The sequence below is a fragment of the Myotis lucifugus genome, unplaced genomic scaffold (genome assembly GCF_000147115.1).
Source record: "Myotis lucifugus unplaced genomic scaffold, Myoluc2.0 scaffold_94, whole genome shotgun sequence".
In the NCBI taxonomy this organism is placed as follows: domain Eukaryota; kingdom Metazoa; phylum Chordata; class Mammalia; order Chiroptera; family Vespertilionidae; genus Myotis; species Myotis lucifugus.
The window spans coordinates 3,086,946-3,093,378 of NW_005871142.1; the positions used below are offsets into that span (position 1 = coordinate 3,086,946).

The window sequence follows — 6,433 nt, forward strand, 5'->3', positions numbered from 1 at the left end:
GTACAAAACTGAGAGCTCACTCTTCTGGTTGTTCGGACCGACTGTTGCAAAGAAATGTGTATCTGTTTTTTGTAGTATATGACCATATAATAATCTGTTCTCTTTGGAAGCAACCTTCACAATGGTCCCTGAAGGGTTCTAAGACTTTATGTGGCTTATCTAATAGTTGGCGTCTATAGCTCACTAGGAAGCAGCCCGCGTTGTATGTCCACTGACAAAGCGTAATACTGAAAAACATGCTTCTGGTATTTTGTTGCATCAGGAGTAGAATCAGATAAATGGGTGCCCAGAGAAAAACAGTTGCGGAATAGGGCTTTCCTATCGTGGAACGTGGGGATGGGAGGGGACGCTGCGACGGGACATATCATTATGTGAGTCTCTGTGAGAATGCCCCCGTCTCTCGCCGGTTCGGAGGAGGAGGAGGGGGAGGAGAAGGAGGAGGTGGGGTGGGGGGGAGGGAGGTAGGTGGAGAAAGAAGATCTTGCCGCCACCGAAGGCGGAGGAGGGGAAGACGTCTAAGAGCGACGCCGCCGTGTGCCCAACGGTCGGTGTCCCCGGCTGAGGCAGCGCGGCCGCAGCAGCCCCGTAAGTCAGTCGCGCTTGCTCCCTCTCTCCGTGCTCTGGCGCCGCTGGGGCTGCGCCTCGGGCTTTGTGTGGCGGCCTCGGCGGGAGCAGCCCCCCGTGGGGCGGGGGGAAGGATGGACGGGGCCTGCGGGGGCCCGGGACGTCCGCGGCCTGGGCCCGCTCGCACAATGCAGGGGGAGGGGTGCCGGAAGGGGGTGTGCGCCGGGCGCTGGGGGCTCTCGGCTTTCCCGCTCCCTGCCCTCCCCCGCGCCGAAGCCTCGCGGCGCTGGGGGTCCCCCCCCTGCTCTCAGGTTGGAGACGGAGCTGTCTGTCGGTCCGCCCGGCCGCCGGGTCGCGGGTTCGGGAAGCGGGGCGAGGCCGGGTGGGTCCAGAGAAGCGCGTGTGTGGGGAGTGGGCGAAGGGGAAGGAGTGGGTCTGCGAGGCGGTGTGGGCAGTCGCGAGGCCCCGAGCGCGGCCCCGAGCAAAGCTGGCGGCAGACCGGTGTGGGTGCGAGAGAAACGGCGACTTGGGTTCGATTGGTTGGGTGCCGTTTAGTAAGAATGTTGTGTTTTTGTTACTGGAACAGATTCTGAGACTCACGGATATGCAAATTAAGGCCAAAGAAAAGATTGGAGGCTTCAGACATTGTAGCCGCAGCTTCCCGTCTGCATGGGCTACATTGAGGGGAAAACAAATTGTTGAAGGTTTTACGCCCAAGCACGTTTGTAAAAGTTAGTGCTGCTTCTGAGAACGTGGCTAGGGAAAACGCACTTTTCTTAACGCTCCTAACACATATTTAAACTTTTTTTGGTATTGGGCGGGGGGAGGGGGGCAGTATCGCGGACACAATGGGTGTAATAAGACAATCGTGTCAATTAAAATCCGGATTTAGTATTTCGTGAGATTTTTTTTTAACTTAAGAAAACTGGCGACAGATGTTTCTAGTAAAGTTTTTTAGGGAAAGCTTTATTAGAAAAAAATGCTTTTAATCGCTTAAGAGAAATGGAATACCTGCAAAGGTATTGTATGCCAAGAGTTTTAATAAAGGAAGTTACCGAAGGATTTTAAAAGCTTGTTTACTGTTTAAAAAGCCTGTGTACTGCTGAGGTTCATGTTTAATAGATGACCACCCCATGTGACCCCGGCGTATTTGAGGATGATCTAGGGAATTCTGCGTAGGGATCCTGTGAAGATACAGATACATATTTTTAATTGGCTAAGCTTTTGTTCTTGGTCGTTTAATATCCTGCTTTTTAAAAAAAAAATTACTCGATTACTTGTTTCATCTGCACAGTCATCATAAGTGGTTGTTGGCATTTTCCTTATTGCAAGAATGTCTTTAAAATTCCAATTTTTGGTAAAATTAAGTTAAAGTTATATATCAGAAACCTGGTTCTTAAGCTGTTTAGTTTTTGCTTTTAAAGGTCCAGTTTCTTTCACAAGTCTAGCTATTTCAAGTTAGATTTTCTGTTAGCATACTTCATCTTCAAACAAAGTAAACTTTAATACATAGTTTTTTAAACTTAATTTGTCTGAGTCCAAAGTTCTCTTAGATGTCCCAATATTTAGTAAGATTCTACTTTTAAAAAACAGTCTAAATTACTGCCATATTTAAATTGGACTTACAAGGTTTTCACTTTAATAGGTCAATTATTCTTAGGCATTAAAAGTACATAAACCAAATAATGCAGTCTTAACACATATTAATGCTTAAACCTTTCGTACTTGTTTATAAATCTTTCTGATGGTGAGAGATAATTTGCCTTCCTGTGTAGGCACTTATCGTAGCTGGCAGCCGTAATTATAACTGTGAACCGAGATGTGGGCCAAGTATGAGTCCAGAGCCAATCTTCTCAGTGACCAGACTGTCTCCTTTTTATAGATACTGACAGGATCTTCATAATTTCAAGTGGAGGTTGCTTCCTGTCTCCTGAACTCACGTTCTACATGCTTCCTTATTCAATGACCTTTAAACTTGCTGCGTTTCTAAGATAGGAAAGTTGTCTGTGTTTTTTTCATTTTCTTAAGACTTACAGATATTTTAAGTGTCTGAATGTTTGTATCTCATGGCTTTGGCTTTCACAGTTTGAGGCCATTTTATTGACAGATGTGATTGAAATAAAAATTGTATTTATAACTGGGTAAGTTTGTGACATTAGATTTTTATGTTTAGCAATATAGACATTTTTTCATTTAAAAATATATTGCTTTTGTAATGTAAAAGGTGAACTTATGGAAATATTTTTAAGCTTTTCCAGTGAAACACTGTATAGCATTATTACATAGGTTGATGCAAGATAAATGTTTTTTCTTCTCAGAGTTTCAGGTAGCAGTATGTTTAGAAACATAAGGTTAATATTATTTTTCCTTTAACTCAAAATGAAAAATTGGAAGACTTGCCTAAAACATGTGTCACCTTCCTTAATATCTAATACCCATTCTGTGTTCAGATTTCCCTGATTTTCTCCAAAAAGTATTTTATAGTTGATTTGTTAGACTCAGGATTCAAACTAGGTTTACACAGTATATTTGATCTTTAAGCCTCTTTGTATATATAATAGTCCTCTCTCCCTTTAAAATTTCTTTCGTGTCATAGATATGTTAATGAAACCAGGTGGTTCCCCCCCTTCCCCCCACCCCTACCCCTTTTTTTAAATTCTGGACTGGGAAATTACTTTCTTGTATCATATAATGATTTTGTTCTATCTCTGTCCTATTTCTGATAAACCAGTATTTAGATCTGGCAGCTTCATTAGTTAGATTGAAGTTTAGTGGGTTTTTTAAAAATATGTTTTTATTGATTTTTAGAGAGTGGAAGGGAGAGAGCTAGAGAGAAACATCAATCAGCTGCCTCCTGCATACCCCCTACTGGGGATCAATTCCTCAAACGGTCATGTGCCCTGACTAGGAATCACACCAGTGACCTCTTGGTTATTGGGTTGATGCTCAACTGCTGGGCCACACTGACTGAGTTAGTGGGGTGTTTGTTTTTGAGACAATAATTCTTTATAGGTGGTGGTGCTGTTTCTCATTAAATTACATCATTAGACATATAACGTCTGCTTCCACTTTTAGGATAATGGATTAGTAAATAACAAAATAATGCTAATTTAGCAATACTGTTTTGGGGAGGCTCATTTTAAAATATATCTTTGTCATTCCACGTGTATCTTTGACTCATTAGAGCCACTTTGTATTATCTAACAATTTTATAAAGCATGTCATCTCTATTACCATCTATTTGACCTGCTTCTTTCAGATATCTAAAAAGCATCAAAAACTGGCATTGATTGAGGTGGTTTAGTGTGTAGATCTTCTCAAAGCAGTATTTTGTTTTTTTAAATAAAGGAACTTCCCTAAACAATATTTTCTTAAATTGAGACAATGACTTATAATCCAAGATACGTCGTAAGGACTCAAATATATGGTGATTCTCCTTTGAAAGAATTTTAAGGAAAAAATCTCTTGGCCTTATATTTTGCATATATGTAAGTATATGTATACTTATTTATCCTATTTTGCTTTCTTGAGACTATCTGTAAGATTATTCTCAAATAGCTAAAGCATCTTGCACAGAAGTGTTTGGTAAATTTTTATTTAATGTCTCAGTGCTGGTGCTAGAATAATACAATTTCTAATCTTAGAAGATTTGAACTAGAGTCTGAAGATTTCTGGTTTCTGGGAGTCTGTATATTGATAATACTTTTCGTTGTTGAGGACATTCAAGGCCTGGGCAAAGTAGAGAGTGCCCAGGAATTGGGGAGGAGGCGAGGTGGCTGGGTTGCAGGCCCACACCTGACCCCCAGAGGGAAGTTGGATGGGGGTGGGGTTGGCCCAGACACACAGAAGGGAGTACCTGAAGAGTGGATCAAGCAGGCAGAGCCACCAGGGGACCTGTAGGCCAACCCTTGAAAAGGTATCTTAAGTCAGGTGGTGAGTGCTCAGGCTAGAGTCTGGCCCAGGGAATCAGGGTTGGGGCCTGGTTGGGGGTTCCTGGAGCATAGGTGCTGGAGCTCAAGGGGAGTCTGCTGGTTGGACTCAAGCAGCTCCTGGAGGCGGGCATGGAGGTGGTCGTTTTCTACCAAGTGGTCCAGACAGGAATTGATCTGGTCCAACCTGAGTTGATGGCAGCATATTCTGCTTCCCCGAAGCCGTCATCCTTGCCTTCCTTGCCCGCCTTCACCAGCATGCCCAGGTCCCCATTGAGGCCCAATATTTCGGGCCTGGGCGCCATAGAGGCCACGAGATGCTTGATAACACATTCTTGCCAAATTTGTCATAAAACTTAGCTTGTCTTCAATATAGTTGTCAGTAATATTGTTCTTTATGCAAGTAAAACAAGCACACATAATTCCCCCATGAAGTACATGGACAAACAAGTAGCAGATATCAAAATGTGTTGGTATGGATCTTGACTCAACCACTAGCTAAGTGACTTGTCCAATACTACTAGAAAAGTGTTTGATTCAACTCAATTACTTGGTATTGGTGATTAGTAGAAATTTCTAATGTTAAATCTTTGAAGGCTAATGGTCTATAAATACTTAAATCTGGATTTAGGTTTACATTTCTCATGGATAAGAAAAAGCACTGCTAAACATTTATTTTCTTGGTGAATTTGTAGAAGTGATTTAATACACTGAAGAGACAAGGTACTTAAGGATGTCAGCACCTATTTGTTTGCTCAATGATGATGTTCATTAAAAACACTCCTTGTGTGTGTGTTTTTAAATATATTTTTTATTGATTTCAGAGAGGAAGGGAGAAGGAGAGAGATGAAAACATCAATGATGAGAGAGAATCATTGATTGGCTGCCTCCTGCATGCCCCACACTGGGGATTGAACCCACAACCCAGGCATGTGCCCTTGACTGGAATCAAACCCGGAACCCTTCAGTCCGTAGGCCGACGCTCTATCCACTGAGCCAAACCAGCTAGGGCCTCCTTGTAGTGTTTTTAATGACTATCCAATAATAGTAATATTTTATAAATAGTACTTGGTGTGTACTGACTTACATTTATTTGAATTAATATTTTTGTGTAATTTTGTAATTTATGGACAAGGTAGCAACAGCCTCTAGGTATTAGGGGACTAATTTGGAGAAGTAGTGCCAAGGGGAAGTTGCTTTCAGTCATTTTATGTTGGTGTCTTTAGCATTACAAGAAGTCTGAGGAATAACCTTATTCATTATCTCTTTATTAAAATGAGCATTGTTTATTTAATATATATGAAGACATGTATGGTCACTCCACAGATAATAGTTGATTTCATGATCTGAATTTATATTTTATAAAATATCTTAAAATTTTTCATTCAGTATTGAGCATTTAGGGTGGCTGTCACACAGTTCCTACCCTACCCCCTCTTACCAGAGTTTAATTTCTGCTATGGCCTTAAAATAAAACTAATTTGAAAATGTGATTAGTGTAATATCATGGTAGAAAGTGCTTTAACACCATTTATTGTAGCTCTAAATGCGTTTTTCTCCTAACTTATTTTTTGCTATAGGTATACTAGTAGCCCTGCGCCAGTAGCTCGCTGCTGCCCTCTAGTAGCTCTCCGCCCGCTGCCCCGCCCTCCTGTAGCTTCTCCCCCCCCCCCCCCTCCACAAAGTGTCTGAGCATTGCCTGCCCCAAAGTTGTTGTTGGCAAATATTTGTTGAATGAATAGATGATCTCATGCTGATCTCCATCTTCCAGACCTCCTTTTGCATTAATTAATTCCGTCAGAATGTGGCCCAGAACTCGATTACCTTTGTATTGAGAAACATGACTCTTCTTAGTGAAATTTCCAGCTACCGTAACACAGGGGTCTGGGTTGTACATTTCCCTGCCATCTCACATGATGGCCAGGCACAGACGGGGGAAC

The 6,433-nt window shown here is 42.1% G+C and overlaps 1 protein-coding gene across 16 annotated transcripts in view; it reads left to right on the top strand.

Moving 5' to 3' along the window:
* Positions 1-456: 456 nt before the first annotated feature.
* Positions 457-6,433, top strand: part of PUM2 (pumilio RNA binding family member 2) — a 72,309-nt gene continuing 66,332 nt past the window's right edge. For all 16 annotated transcript variants that reach the window (XR_002830019.1, XM_023756466.1, XM_023756470.1 and 13 more), the window contains exon 1: positions 457-585. The gene's annotated coding sequence lies outside the window, so the exon portion shown is untranslated. The remainder of the gene's footprint in view (positions 586-6,433) is intronic.